The sequence below is a fragment of the Salvelinus fontinalis genome, chromosome 2, assembly GCF_029448725.1.
Source record: "Salvelinus fontinalis isolate EN_2023a chromosome 2, ASM2944872v1, whole genome shotgun sequence".
In the NCBI taxonomy this organism is placed as follows: Eukaryota; Metazoa; Chordata; class Actinopteri; order Salmoniformes; family Salmonidae; genus Salvelinus; species Salvelinus fontinalis.
Genome location: NC_074666.1, coordinates 68683949 through 68700585, shown reverse-complemented (window position 1 = coordinate 68700585; position 16637 = coordinate 68683949). Strand labels below are relative to the sequence as shown.

The 16637-nt window shown below is 42.7% G+C and overlaps 1 non-coding gene across 1 annotated transcript; it reads right to left on the bottom strand.

The window, feature by feature from the left end:
- Positions 1–13803: 13803 nt before the first annotated feature.
- Positions 13804–13876, bottom strand: trnad-auc (transfer RNA aspartic acid (anticodon AUC)). The gene has a single exon. It is a non-coding gene; the product is annotated as a tRNA-Asp (tRNA).
- Between the last annotated feature and the right edge of the window lie 2761 nt (positions 13877–16637).

Genomic DNA, 16637 nt, shown 5'->3' with positions numbered 1-16637 from the left:
CAGTGGAAAGGAAATAGTACTTAGAGCTAATTGTGAGCACAGCAGACATAATGAAGCAATTGTTAGCGGAGTGGGGGGGGGGGGGGGCATGCATACATATAGCGCAAGGCTATTCTCACTCAATTATGGGCACTTTATCATCACAGACATTCCAAACAAACATAAACGTTGCAGTTTCAAGTGCTTCACGATCTGTAATGGGAGAACAACTTTTTGTTATATTTAAACCTGCTTGTTTCTAATGAACGCTAGAGCAAATAGGGAACTAAGAATAATGGGTCTGGGACAACTCGAGAGAGAGAGAAGGAGTCATCTATTCAATGTTATTTAACTCATAAAGAATGCTCTATTACGAACGGTCTCGAACAATCAGGGAAAAGGACGAAGAAATGATGTCAGGTTCTAAGTTTAGACCGATCGCTCAGCTTCTTATTTCTGGAGTTGGGAGAAGTTTTGAGCTGCACATTCGAAAAGGGCAAAAAGTACTTTCAGGGAAAAGGAGGGATTGCAAAAGGACATGTTGCCAGTTTGCAAGTTAACCATAATTTCAGTCCTTCACTGAAATTGACTTCTGCTTCTTAATTTCGAAGCTGCGCTGTCCAAGCAAAGCTTTCAGTTGTGGTGTGGAGGGGAATATTTCCAACAGGCACAGATAGGACGGGCTGTAGAGCACAACAGTAAGGTCTCACTCAGCTTGTACTTTGCGGTCCAACCCTTTGATCAAAGAGGCTATTCTTATTACAAGAGGGTTACATTCAATTATAGGATAGATGATGGTAGATTTCACTTCAAGCATTGACAACAGCATACCACCCTGCATCCCACTGCTGGCTTGCCTCTGAAGCTAAGTAGGGTTGGTCTTGGTTGGTCCCTGGATGGGACACCAGATGCTGCTGGAAGTGATGTTGGAGGGCCAGTAGGAGGCACGCTTTCCTCTGGTCTAAAAAATATCCCAATGCCCTAGGGCAGTGTTTGGGGACATTGCCCTGTGTAGGGTGCCGTCTTTCGGATGGAACATTAAAAGGGCGTCCTGATTCTCTCTGGTCACTAAAGATCCCATGGCACTTATCGTAAGAGTAGAGGTGTTAACCCCGGTGTCCTGGCTAAATTCCCAATCTGGCCCTCATACCATCATGGACACCTAATCATCCCCAGCTTCCAATTGGCTCATTCATCCCCTCTCCCCTGTAACTATTCCCCAGGTCGTTGCTGTAAATGAGAATGTGTTCTCAGTCAACTTAACTGGTAAAACAAGGGTCTTTTTAAACAGTCCACTGAACTCAGAGCTTCCATTACAACTCTTATTGCCATCAAAAAATGGCTTGATGAGAGGATGTTTTGAAGTTGAGATCCATGTAGGTCTTTGGTCTCTCGTAATATCACCAACAACAAATTCCAACACATCCAAGTCATTTGGATCCCGTTATCTCTGTTAAACACCCAGTTGTGTTGTTTTACCCTGAATTGTCCATTGTTGCCTCCCCCTCTTTCCCCTCTTAGTGACTATGTTTTAATGGTATGGCCTCATATGCTGACTTCCTGCCATCCCCATCCAGGGGCTGTTAGGGCGGAGACTCCATGAACAAGAAATGAGGCAGCGGATGAGGCATGCGAGTGCACAAACACGGCCCAAGACAGGATGGCGAGGGGCAAGGTGGATGGCACTGGGGAGGACCAACATTTGTTCAGTCATGGGGTGTGGCAGCCATGTTCTTACTGCTACTGATGTGTCAAGCTATGGGCTGGGAGAGAAATAAAAAATGTCAAGGAAGAGCTAATATTTGTCGGTTTTTCTTTAGAGTTTTCCCACAATGCCCTTGCAATGAGGGACTTTCCAACGGTTCCCTCTTTCCAGCGAATACATTTCAAAACGATTGTGAAATGACAGAGTGAAGTTATGGTCATACTCAGAAAGTAATTCACCTCAGTTGTCATGTATCCAATCACAAGTGGTAGCCCTTTTCTTCAGCGTGTGTAAATATTGTTAATTTGCCTCTAGCAGTCTTCAACCTCTCTTTGCTGCCCCTCAGGTACACTGGTGACACCATTAGACAGGGTGTCAGATATCCCTGCTGCCACTGATACCCTCAAAGAAGGAGCCACCGATGCCCCCACGGCTGAACCCAAGACTGCGGCCGACGAGGACGTAACGAAAGCCCCTGCCACCGATAAACCTGTCACTACTCAGGTCGATGAGGCTACCCCGAAGGTGACAGAGGCCGCTCCCACGGAGACCAAGGCCACTGAGGCTGCCGAGCAGGAGGCGGCCACAACGGAGGCCCTTCCTGTCGCCACCACGTCCCCAGCGTATCCCGAAGCAAAGGCCACGGCAGCTGCAGAGGCTGAGGAGGAGTTGGTGGTGGAGGAGGGTAAGGATAGAAGATGTCAGCTACAGATATAGAGGCCATGAAGCCGAGAAACCCTGTAAATGCAACAGTCTGTAGATGCTCCTATAGGCGGGAATCAAAGAGGGCAAGGATATATGTAGAGCTCAAGACACGATGAAATTGCTCTGCCCCCTGGTCTCTAAATTTCTATCCTTGCCTTTGCCTCACTCTCCTTATTTCCATAATTTCCCCCCCTTCTCTCGGTTTCCTTCCTGTTTCACCAAACGTGTTGATTCCCTATCGAGGTCAGTCTGGTGGGTTAACTTCGTCTTTTGTGTTCCTTCCACAGAGGGCACTGGCTCTGGACAAGTGGTGGGTATTGTGATTGGCGCATTGGTGGCAGTGATCATTGTCATCGCCGTGGTGATCGCCTTGGTGAGGAGAATGGGCAAATACTCGTAAGTACCTCCAAGGGATACACCCATTGAACTAGAATTGGTCAAAGTATTGGTCAATTTATTTCTATGAATATATATATATATATACACACACACACACTCATGTGCACATGTACGCACACTCTGCATGTCCTGTTTGCCTTGTGATCTTATGAGAGGACTAAGCTTCATGCTGCTACAGCATGCTACTACTGTATAAAACCATGCGCCATACTCTCATTTTCACAACTTATACATGTACTTTAAAGGGCTAGTTTGGGATTTTGGCAATTAAGCCCTTTATCTACTTTTTTTTTGACATTTATTTATAGATATTTTAAATGGGAACAAGAAGTGTCTTCCAATAGAGGACACGACAGCTGCTGTACTCCTTACCACACCGCACACCTTTTCCTCTGAAAATATTGTTATGTTTGGGGATGTGCTTGCCTGCTAACAGGGAACGTTTTTTTATGCCATAGGGCTGCTGCTGCTAAGGAAAAGGCTGACACAAAAGAGAGCATCTTGTTTTCTGTCATTTTCTCTTTGATTGTTTTCCCAGTTAATCATCTTAACCCCATGACTCAAACACAAAACAAATGATGCGTCTCATATCCAACCCTATTCCTTTTATAGGGCCCTGGTCAAAAGTAGGGCTTTATAAAGGAGAATAGGTGCCATTTAGGATGCACGCTTTGTGTCTGTCCGTCGCCGATCGACAGGCTGTTCCCTGCAACCGCTCCCTGAGACATCCACTCATAGGCCAATGAGCCATCAGGCATTGTTCATTCAGTGAAACAAGTGGCTTCATTTGCACTTCAATTTCAGTCAAAAGGCTCATGTATGGACTTAGTGGGTCCATTGACACATGGTTTCCCAGCTGTTTGGCTTTACATCAGTTCTGATTGATTATGCTGGCTGTCTCAGTGGCATAATGGTTCGAAGTGGAGTAGCAACTCAAGGCTGTCTTCTTGAATGAATTAGTTAACAGGATAACACACGGAGAGGTTGTTGGTCAGTTTTGAATCACTTTTGTTTTTTATTGTACCAACTTGACCTAAACTGTGTAAACTGAGTCAAATGTATTAAATAAATAGCATTATGTTAAGTATGTTTCTCCTTTAAACCATTCAAAACTAACTATATCCTTATACAAGCTGAATGGCTGTAGGGCCCATAACTAAGATAGCATGCAGTATATGAGTGACTTTTGAAATTAATTCAGTTACAATCACTGGTGACTCCCCCTACGAATGATCACATTTCATGAAAAATGTACTAAAAGTCATGTTCTCCGTGTGCTGTGGTATCGTTAAAATCCTAAACCAAGCAGCTTTTTAGATATCATTTATCCAAACCATTTTTTCAATCATCTGAAATGTATGAGCCGTGAACAGATTTTGTTTTGAGTGTTGGCCTGTGTGTTTTACTCTTTCACCTTCTCTCTTCATCCCTCAGCCCCTGAGGAGAAAAGCTGCAAGACAGGAAGTCCCCAAAAAGTAATGGCAATTCTGAACTGCTGAACTACGTCATTTCCTGTCATTAAACAAGCATGCTACCAGCACTAACCTAACCAAGATCTTGTACTGTTGCCAAAAGGAGGGGGAGGTGTGGGGGGAGAAGAATGTTTCTACCCCCAACCCCCAGACGGAGCCATTGATATCAATGGTCCTGCCCAACCACACAGCAACCCTCCACACCGATAACCAAACGGGGGGGTGACCCCCCACTGACATCCACAGTGACCCACAGGATGTCAGTGAATTTCAGGATTTTTCATATGTGTTTGTAAAAAGAAAGGAAGTAAGGGATTATTTAATTTGTGGTAGAAAACGCTCTCTTATGCAGTGGTGTGTACACTAATTCCAATTTGCATTTGAGTTGAAGACGACCTAAAAACACGACACAAAAGAAACAGAAAATAAAAAGTTGAATACAGAAGGCGGAAGAGAATGTGGTGAATTTAATAAGGTGTATATACCACGCAAAGGGACTACAGTTATTACTTGATTATATGTTGCAGTTGCTCACTATAGTATTCAGTTAATGGAACATTGCAAAGCAGCCAAAAACATCCACATAGTATTTTCTCACCTTAACACCTAGCCAATGAGTCCCTACCTACCAAAGTGTTCAACAACTATATGAGGCACTGTATGCAGAAGTTGTTTCGACATTGTGCTCATGTTCTGAGGGTTAGCGAGGGGCTAATGAAAAGACGCCTCATTTGCAAGTGTAACGTGACATTCTGCCAGCTTTAACACTGACATATAAAAACCTAATACAGATCTGTGAAATTTTGCAGAAGGGTTTGTGCCACTGTCTCTGGTATTCCCTGGATAGTTTTGAGATTTTACTTTTGAAGTGCATTAATGTGAATGGACTGTACTTTAACTGTCACCCATTCCAATAGGACAGCTTTGATGACTTCAGGTTTTCACAAAAATCATGTGTTCCATATACAGGTAGAAGTCATCAGCCCCCATTCTGCTAGCATTGTCCTTTACAATGTATTCACTGTACTTCTGCTTACTTTAGAGTATACCAAGCAAACACACAATCTTTAAATGCAGGTTCCCCACTGAATGCAAAGGATGTTTTGACTTCAATAGTTGCACCCAGTTTTACATTTCCTTCATAATCATTAGGACATCAATGGGTGTCAAAATTATTCAGTCTCAGCTTAGCTCCGCTTGCTTTAAGAACTGTTAATAAGTGCACTGAATGAGTGATGACAATTGTTTAATGGATACGCTTTAGACACTGCAATCGTTTGCAACGATGTTTGTTTATGCTTCTGCTCCATAGTATCAAATCTAGGTCTTTCATTTTACTCCTCAGATTTTTTTTAGAGTCCTTTTATTTAATTGCAGTGTTTTTGTTCATACTGTTTCAATAAACAAGTGAAAACACTCCAAATATACGCTGGCTTGAGACATGTTTTTATTTGTGTGTGTGTTGGTAGATTTCAGACGTTATATTGTCTTTGTTGCTCCATTGTTTTTTGGCTGTTGCTTATCAAATCAAGTTTCCCAAGTAATTTCCCCCAAAATTGCAACAAGAGGTGCTGACACAGGAAGTAATTATCTCATGACTCTGCTTTTTACACAACCGTCAGTGTAAAATTAGCACACATCGCTACCCAGCATGCACTGGGGTAGAAGTCAGTGGCGAAAGCTGATTGCTCCAGTCAGGTAATGCACAAAACACCCCTCCACTGAATCAAGACAAACTACGGCCAAATGCGGTCCTGTATGGACTGCCTGAGACTGCTGAGTCCGTTAGCTCTCTCCGGCTGGGGTGTTTCTCTGACAGTTACGTGTGTTTTTTTTTATGTTGTGGAGTTTTTCGTACGGCACTGTTAACCTGGGGCAGCTCTCCAACAGTGAGCTGTGAGGCACACAGAGCTGGCCTGTGTCTTGCTCTCTCCTCCATGTGGTTTTAGGCAGCGTCCCAAAACCCACTGCCCCAGCCGCCCCCAGTCTGCCAGCTTCATCCCCTTTTAGCTCTGCTCTCTCCCTCCACACAGGGAACAATGGAGTCTTTTGAGAGGGAAAAGATGGAGAGGCTATGGGCCGTTGTGATGCTCACCCAGCTCTGCTCTCCTTCTGTCATTACACAGCCTGCATGGACTCCCCACGCACCCCACAGGAGGTGCTAGGGCAAATTCTGTACATTGCTCCAGGGTGGAGTCACTTCCTCCATTCACTTACATGCAGATGTACACAACTGTATACATTATTATTTACAGGTACATACTGTACACATGAATGCACGCACACACGGAAGACTACAAGCATCACCTTCACACTGATGCAGAAGCCCGGATAGGCACACAGCCACACTCAAACTCAGGCTGCCCAACTCTCACAAATTGGTATTTTGACCGATCAGATCAGCTCTGAAAAATATTTGATGTGATTGGTTGAAGAAAAAAATTAATTGGCCCGCCCCGATTCATTTTTTTTTTTTTTTTGTAAACACGGCTTCAGTCATGTCTGTCTGCACACACATTCACAACTCCCTGCCTCAAGTGAACAATACCTCCCTCATAAGCTCCCACTTGTGCAGGTGTAAACATGAGCTTGGTGTGTGTGAAATAAATCCTTGTGCCGGTGTCCTCCTGCCTGGGTTTTTATGGCTGCTTCCCCCAGCATCCCTGTGCGCGCACACGTACACACCCCTGTCCTGCTCAAGAGGTGGTGGGCTGTTTCATAGGCCTGTCGACTCAGGAAGGCCGAGCAGAGGGAAAACGCGCAGCAATACAGTAACTCAGGCAAGCAGACAAATTCCAAATAGAAAGTCCTTAGAGATCTTGTGTAGGTCCTGTCCATGTAAAAGGACCAATGAGTGCCAACATGTGAAGTTCATAGAAACATGTCAAATGAAAGCTAAGAGTCTAGATTTTTTTCAAAATGAAGGCATATCTACATTTTCAACCATTTTCCAACCCAAAAAATTGCAATAAGCAAAGGCCTTGATTTCTGGTCAAATAGATACACAACATAGACCAGAAAAAGTCTTAAAGTACATCAAATCACAATAATGGTCAAGTAAAGACCCCTGCCAACTGACATCAATACCTCTATTTAGTTTGAGAAAATGTTCTGCCTTCTGGAAGTTAAAGAAACGTTGCCTTGTGCCTTGGAATTCCGTTACCAAAAACCCATATTCTTAACATATTTTCTAATTTCTCTCCCTCATGAGGGAGGATAATAAAAGTTCACAGAAATAACAAGGAAAGGTAGACCAATCAATTAGTTAGTGTTTTTACTGATATCAATTTTGTTAAGTATTGTTTTGTTCTTCTTCCATTCTTAAATGGAAGAAGTTTGGACCCACCAAGACTCTTCCTAGAAATTACTTGAAATTAAAATCTAACAGAATATCTGCAATTGAATTGGCTACAATGGTAAATCATAGTAGTCAAAGTTGGGAACGCACAGGAGAGTTCAGTACAGTACACGAGTTGAGTACACTAATCTACTGTACTTTACTATACTGGGCTGTACTTTGATGTCCAAACTTGTGAAACATCGACGTCTAACGATTGGTTCAGATTTGATCTTGTTTTGGGTGCAGAGCTCATTAAAATAACAGCCAGTGTATAGAATAATACCCCCAAATGCAAAGGATGGTATTGCATCTTCTTACCTCTGTGTAGCTATTTAGGATACATCACCATGAAGAGAACGACATTCACATCCATAATTATGTATTTCTGTGTAGTACAGATCAGCGACCCATGATGAAATTCCGTTACTGCAACTCCATTACTGGGTGTAAATCCACTTCACTTACTGTAGTTCAATAAACAGAGTAGATTCAATGTCAATGTGTCATGATATCGCTGGCACCCCATTCTTTCTGCAGACATCGTTGAATCTTAATTCAGAGCAAATATTTGGCAATTGTGAACACCAAAAAATTAGGGAGATTTGACCAAAATTCTGTTACCAAACTGCATCTGCACAGTTCTTCCAGTAAATGTGCTTTTGTTAAATTGTAAAAAGTAGTCCTTGTGCATAAAATTGTATGGTTTGTTAATCTTTGAAATTAATGGCCAGTCCATTAATGTGAAAATGCCCTGTAACAAAACAATACTTGTAGCCTAGCTTATCCAGAACCCACTACACAGACGTGAGTTAATTTGTGACTGGAAATGTGATATTATTATATGCCGGGATTCAATCCGATTGGGCGTTATCGACAATTCACCTTTTAAAGACAATGTTCCTGTGATCGCAGAGACCACATTCACGGTGAACGCTGCATAAGTCAGCTCAATCAGAAAATATTTAAATGTCAAGTGTTCTACACTTCGGATTGAATTCCAAATCTGTCAATAATGCTAGAACATGCGTACATGAATGTTTGCAATTTAGCTAGTCCAGCATCAACTACACAAGTCAGATGAATGAGGTCAACTGTGAAGAAAAACAGGCCACAAACAGTGCATTCTGGAAGTATTCAGACCCCTTAACTTTTTCCAAATGTTACGTTACAGCCTTATTCTAAAATTAAGTAAAAAAATTCTCATCTACAGACAATACCCCATTTTTTTGCAAATGTATTATGAATAAAGAATAGATACATTATTTACACAAATATTCAGACCCTTTGCTATGAGACTCGAAATTGAACTCAGGTGCATCCTGTTTCCATTGATCATCCTTGAGATGTTTCTACAACTTGATCCGATTCCACCTGTGGTAAAATCAATTGATTGGACATGATTTGGAAAGCACACACTGGTCTATATAAAGGTTCCACAGTTTGGAGTGCATGTCAGAGCAAAAACCAAGCCATGAGTTCGAATGCATTGCCTGTAGAGCTCCGAGACAGGATTGTGTCGAGGCACAGATCTGGGGCAGAGTACTAAAAATTTTCTGCAGCATTGAAGGTCCCCAAGAACACAGTGGCCTCCGGCATTCTTAAATGGAAGAAGTTTGGACCCACCAAGACTCTTCCTAGAGCTGGCCGCTTGGCCAAACTGAGCAACCGGGGGAGAAGGGCCTTGGTCAGGGAGGTGACCAAAAACCTGATGGTCACTCTGACAGAGCTCCTCTGTGGAGAGGAGCTCACTGGATCCTATTCCAACTAAACTACTGAAAGAGCTGCTTCATGTGCTTGGCCCTCCTATGTTGAACATAATAAACGGCTCTCTATCCACCGGATGTGTACCAAACTCACTAAAAGTGGCAGTAATAAAGCCTCTCTTGAAAAAGCCAAACCTTGACCCAGAAAATATAAAAAACTATCGGCCTATATCGAATCTTCCATTCCTCTCAAAAATGTTAGAAAAAGCTGTTGCACAGCAACTCACTGCCTTCCTGAAGACAAACAATGTATACGAAATGCTTCAGTCTGGTTTTAGACCCCATCATAGCACTGAGACTGCACTTGAAGGTGGTAAAGATATCAGTTTGTCTCTGTGAATGGTTTGTCCTCTGACAAATCAACTGTACATTTCGGTGTTCCTCAAGGTTCCGTTTTAGGACCACTATATATTTTACCTCTTGGGGATGTCATTCGAAAACATAATGTTAACTTTCACTGCTATGCGGATGACACACAAATGTAATGTAAATGTAAATGTACAGCTAAGTCATTTAGCAGACGCTCTTATCCAGAGCGACTTACAAATTGGAAATGAAACATGGTGAAGCCCCAAAATTGCCCTCGCTCGAAGCCTGTGTTTCAGACATAAGGAAGTGGATGGCTGAAAACTTTCTACTTTTAAACTCAGACAAAACAGAGATGCTTGTTCTAGGTCCCAAGAAACAAAGAGATCTTCTGTTAAATCTTACAATTAATCTTGATGGTTGTAACGTCGTCTCAAATAAAACTGTGAAGGACCTCGGCGTTACTCTGGACCCTGATCTCTCTTTTGACGAACATATCAAGACTGTTTCAAGGACAGCTTTTTTCCATCTACGTAACATTGCAAAAATTAGAAATGTTCTGTCCAAAAATGATGCAGAAAAATTAATCCATGCATTTGTTACTTCTAGGTTAGACTACTGCAATGCTCTACTTTCCGGCTACCCGGATAAAGCACTAAATAAACTTCAGTTAGTGCTAAATACGGCTGCTAGAATCCTGACTAGAACCAAGAAATTTGATCAAATTACTCCAGTGCTAGCTTCCCTACACTGGCTTCCTGTTAAGGCAAGGGCTGATTTCAAGGTTTTACTGTTAACCTATAAAGCGTTACATGGGCTTGCTCCTACCTATCTTTCCGAGTTGGTCCTGCCGTACATACCTACACATACGCTACGGTCACAAGACTCAGGCCTCCTAATTGTCCCTAGAATTTCTAAGCAAACAGCTGGAGGCAGGGCTTTCTCCTATAGATCTCCATTTTTATGGAATGGTCTGCCTACCCATGTGAGAGACGCAGACTCGGTCTCAACCTTTAAGTCTTTACTGAAGACTTATCTCTTCAGTAGGTCATATGATTGAGTGTAGTCTGGCCCAGGAGTGTGAAGGTGAACGGAAAGGCTCTGGAGCAACGAACCGCCCTTGCTGTCTCTGCCTGGCCGGTTCCCTTCTCTCCACTGGGATTCTCTACTTCTAACCCTATTACAGGGGCTGAGTCACTGGCTTACTGGTGCTCTTTCATGCCGTCCCTAGGAGGGGTGCGTCACTTGAGTGGGTTGAGTTACTGACGTGATCTTCCTGTCTGGGTTGGCGCCCCCCCTTGGTTTGTGCTGTGGTGGACATCTTTGTGGGCTATACCCGGCCTTGTCTCAGGATGGTAAGTTGGTGGTTGGAGATATCCCTCTAGTGGTGCGGGGGCTGTGCTTTGGCAAAGTGGGTGGGGTTATATCCTGTGCAGCGAAAAAAAGCTGTGCAATGACACTCCATTTTAGAATAAGGTTGCAATGTTGCAAAATGTGGAAATGTCAAGGTGTCTGAATACTTTCAGAATGCAGTGTACATGAATAAAGTCATTTTTTTTTTACAATCCTCTCACCACAAGCTTGGTTATCATATTTTCAAGATATTGCTAGTCTAGAGTAGTCAGTCGCTGTCATCTACAAAGCTTCCCACTGGGCACAGACGTCAAAGTCTATTCCACATTGAAATGATGTGGAAACAGCGTTGATTCAACCAGTGTGTTCCCAGTGGGTTGTGAAAGGTTGGATGGACTATGCCAGGTATTCTCAAACTGGGGTACATGCAATGCTGTCGGGGGTACACCAAATAAAAATGTGATTCACATTTTAAAAAATATTAATAATCTTCACATTTTCCAACGGGGCTATACATTTGGATGAGATGTTTTACTCGCCTGAGTAGCATCGTTTCACTTCCAAAAAAAACCATTAAACCATCTAGTGTTCACCGAAATAACAACAATGTCAAATACAGGTAGCCTAGTCAAATAATGAACATCCAATCACATTAACCGTTACGCTCTCGTGGGAATTCCACTAACGGTCCATATGTAGACAAACGTAAGCCACAGGAGTTTTTTGGAGTGACAACTAAGACGACTTTCGAGTAGTAAGACATGTATAAAAGCAACAGACAACATTAATAAGAAGGCGCTAGAAGCGTCTTATATGGTGAGCTACCGAGTGGCTAGGACAGGCAAGCCCCATACTACTGTGGGGGACTTAATTCTTCCTGGTGCCATGTATATGACTGGGACAATGCTGGGGGAAAAGGCCCAAAAAACTATACAGACAATGTCTTCATCAAACAACACCGTTTCATGATGCATCAGTGACATGGCAGGAGATGTTTCGAAACAATTACTCCTGCGCATACAAGCCAGTGAATTCTATGTGTTACAGCTGGATGAGTCAGACGTGGCGGGCCTGGCACAGCTCCTGGAAAATGTCCGTTACGTTTATGGGAGGCCAATTAAGGAAGACATCCTCTTCTGTAAAAACCACTGGAAACCAGGACAACAGGAGAGGATATTTTTATAGTACTGACAGCTTGGTGACATCAAATGGACTTTGGTGGTCAAGATGTGTTGGTATCTGTACTGATGGCACAAAAGCCATGACAAGGAGACATAGTGGAGTGATAACGCGTGTGTGCAAACAGTTGCTCCCGACGCCACATGGGTACACTGCAGCATCAACCAAGAGGCTCTTGCTGCCAAAGCAATGCCTGACAGCTTGAAAGACGTTTTGGACACTACAGTGAAAATGGTTAACTTTGTTAAAGCAAGGCCCCTGAACTTTGTGTATTTCTGCACTATGCAATGGTATGGGCAGCGACCATGTAACGCTTTTACAACATACAGAAGTGCGCTGGTTATCAAGGGGCAAAGTATTGACACGTTTTTTTGAATTGAGAGACGAGCTTAAAGTTTTCTTTACTGACCATAATTTTGCATGATGACGAGTTTCTTACACGACTGGCCAATCTGGGTGATGTTTTTTCCTCGCCTGAATGATCTGAATCTAGGATTACAGGGACTCTACGCAACTAGATTCAATGTGCGGGACAAAATTGAGGTTATTATTAAGAAGTTGGAGCTCTTCTCTGTCTGCATTAACAAGGACAACACACAAGTCTTTCCATCATTGTATGATTTTTTGTGTGCAAATGAACTCAAGCTTATGGACAACGTCAAATGTGATATAGCGAAGCACCTGAGTCAGTTGGGTGTGCAATTACACAGGTACTTTCCTGAGACGGATGACAAACAACTGGATTCGTTATCCCTTTCACGCCCTGCCTCCTGGCCACTTACCGATATCTGAACAAGAGAGCCTCATCGAAATTGCCACAAGCGGTTCGGGGGAAATTTGAATTTAATTAGAAGCCATTGCCAGATTTCTGGATTGGACTGTGCTCAGAGTATCCTGCTTTGGCAAATCGCGCTGTTAAGACACTGATGCCCTTTGCAACCACATACCTATGTGAGAGTGGATTGTCGGCCCTCACTAGCAAAAAAACGAAATACAGGCACAGACTGTGTGTGGAAAATGATTTAAGACAGATTCTCCAATACAACATTGCAGAGTTATGTGCATCCTTTCAAGCACAATCTTCTCATTAACCTGTTGTGAGTTATAAAACTTTATTTGTTCTTCGAAATTGTGAATATGTAAGATGGCTAAATAAAGAGCAAAATGATTGATTATTATTATTTGTGCCCTGGTCCTATAAGAGCTTTTTGTCACTTTCCACAAGCCGGGTTGTGACAAAAACTCACACTCATTTTTATGTTTTATAAATGTATCGTATAGTGTGTGTGTGGCAGGCTTACAATGATGGCAAAAAACAACATTTGAGAGTGACCTGACCCTGGAGAATGTTTGAAGGGGTACAGAACTATAAAAAGTTTGGGAACCACTGCACTATGACAAACTAACAGATCTTAACAATTCTTGATCCTAAACAATTTACCTAGTTGGTAAGGAAGAGAGGAGAACATCTTTTTTTTATGAGTTATATACACTGCTCAAAAAAATAAAGGGAACACTTAAACATTTACATTTTAAGTCATTTAGCAGACGCTCTTATCCAGAGCGACTTACAAATTGGAAAGTTCATACATATTCATCCTGGTCCCCCCGTGGGGAATGAACCCACAACCCTGGCGTTGATAGCGCCATGCTCTACCAACTGAGCCACACGGGACAACACAATGTAACTCCAAGAATTTTTTTTGCCAGAGCCCTGCAAAATGACCTCATCAGCCAGGAAGCATAGGAACTGAGAAGTGGTCTGTGGTCACCACCTGCAGAATCACTCCTGTTTTGGGGGGTGTCTTGCTAATTGCCTATAATTTCCACCTTTTGTCTATTCCATTTGCACAACAGCATGTGAAATTTATTGTCAATCAGTGTTGCTTCCTAAGTGGACAGTTTGATTTCACAGAAGTGTGATTGACTTGGAGTTACATTGTGTTGTTTAAGTGTTCCCTTTATTTTTTTGAGCAGTGTATATATATACAGTGGGGCAAAAAGTATTTAGTTAGCCACCAGTTGTGCACGTTCTCCCACTTAAAAAGATGAGAGGCCTGTAATTTTCATCATTAGGTACACTTCAACTATGACAGACAAAATGAGAAAAAAAAATCCAGAAAATCACATTGTAGGATTTTTTATTAATTTATTTGCAAATTATGGTGGAAAATAAGTATTTGGTCAATAACAAAAGTTTCTCAATATTTTGTTATATACCCTTTGTTGGCAATGACAGAGGTCAAACGTTTTCTGTAAGTCTTCACAAGGTTTTCATACACTGTTGCTGGTATTTTGGCCCATTCCTCCATGCAGATCTCCTCTAGAGCAGTGATGTTTTGGGGCTGTTGCTGGGCAACACGGACTTTCAACTCCCTCCAAAGATTTTCTATGGGGTTGAGATCTGGAGACTGGCTAGGCCACTCCAGGACCTTGAAATGCTTCTTACGAAGCCACTCCTTCATTGCCCGGGCGGTGTGTTTGGGATCATTGTCATGTTGAAAGACCCAGCCACGTTTCATCTTCAATGCCCTTGCTGATGGAAGGAGGTTTTCACTCAAAATCTCACGATACATGGCCCCATTCATTCTTTCCTTTACACGGATCAGTCGTCCTGGTCCCTTTGCAGAAAAACAGCCCCAAAGCATGATGTTTCCACCCCCATGCTTCACAGTAGGTATGGTGTTCTTTGGATGCAACTCAGCATTCTTTGTCCTCCAAACACAACGAGTTGAGTTTTTACCAAAAAGTTTTATTTTGGTTTCATCTGACCATATGACATTCTCCCAATCTTCTTCTGGATCATCCAAATGCTCTCTAGCAAACTTCAGATGGGCCTGGACATGTACTGGCTTAAGCAGGGTGACACGTCTGGCACTGCAGGATTTGAGTCCCTGGCGGCGTAGTGTGTTACTGATGGTAGGCTTTGTTACTTTGGTCCCAGCTCTCTGCAGGTCATTCACTAGGTCCCCCCGTGTGGTTCTGGGAATTTTTTCACACCGTTCTTGTGATCATTTTGACCCCACGGGGGGAGATCTTGCGTGGAGCCCCAGATCGAGGGAGATTATCAGTGGTCTTGTATGTCTTCCATTTCCTAATAATTGCTCCCACAGTTGATTTCTTCAAACCAAGCTGCTTACCTATTGCAGATTCAGTCTTCCCAGCCTGGTGCAGGTCTACAATTTTGTTTCTGGTGTCCTTTGACAGCTCTTTGGTCTTGGCCATAGTGGAGTTTGGAGTGTGACTGTTTGAGGTTGTGGACAGGTGTCTTTTATACTGATAACAAGTTCAAACAGGTGCCAATAATACAGGTAACGAGTGGAGGACAGAGGAGCCTCTTAAAGAAGTTACAGGTCTGTGAGAGCCAGAAATCTTGCTTGTTTGTAGGTGACCAAATACTTATTTTCCACCATAATTTGCAAATAAATTCATTAAAAATCCTACAATGTGATTTTTAGGATTTTTTTTCTCATTTTGTCTGTCATAGTTGAAGTGTACCTATGATGAAAATTACAGGCCTCTCTCATCTTTTTAAGTGGGAGAACTTGCACAATTGGTGGCTGACTAAATACTTTTTTGCCCCACTGTGTGTGTATATATATATACACACACACACACACGGGACACGACAAGACGAGGACAAAAAGACGTCTGACTGCTATGCCATCTTGGACGACATTTTTAATCTGAATACGATATTTTTGCTGGTAACGTAACGGATTACATGTAATCGTTACTCCCCAACTCTGCCAATTGGCTTGTATTTGGCACACGTAGTTAGGCCCTAAAGTGTATGCTTATGCACTAATGCCAGATCAAAATATTGAAAGAAAAACCCTCAGGGTAACCTATTGATATGAATTGCACAATAATGATAGATTCATGGATTTTTAATGCATTGTTTTCTCTTCATTCAACCTGCCCGCTACCCACCCTCTCTTCGTCCACAATATTTAATGACCCTAAACCTGCCCCGCAGATATAACCGCAGGGAGGAGTCAACCCGCACGTCAATAGTGTTGAGGAAGTGACAGGGAGAGCACTGTGTATGGTGTGTATGAACATGTGTGTCTTGTGTTAAGGGAACTAGGACCATGGGAGAATAAGTCAAATGTATGGTAGAAAAGACAAGTGTGGTCTGAGGGTGTCTGTGACAATTTAAAAAAAACAAAGGGTGTCCACAACACTCCTTTGCAGCCAATGCACAGGTCTTTTTGTCTGCTCTGACGTCACTTTTGTCTGCAACCAACCCGGAATACACTTGTCTTTTCTACCATGAATCGGGCATTAGGCGTCCAGGACAGGTGGTATTTGTGTGTTTGTATGTTTTTGTGCATGTGTACATGTGTGCACGCACAAGTACTTGTGGGCGAGTCCTTTGGCTGCACATCTGGTGTGCTGAGATATATAGAAGTGTTTTTCTGTTCCAATGGCAT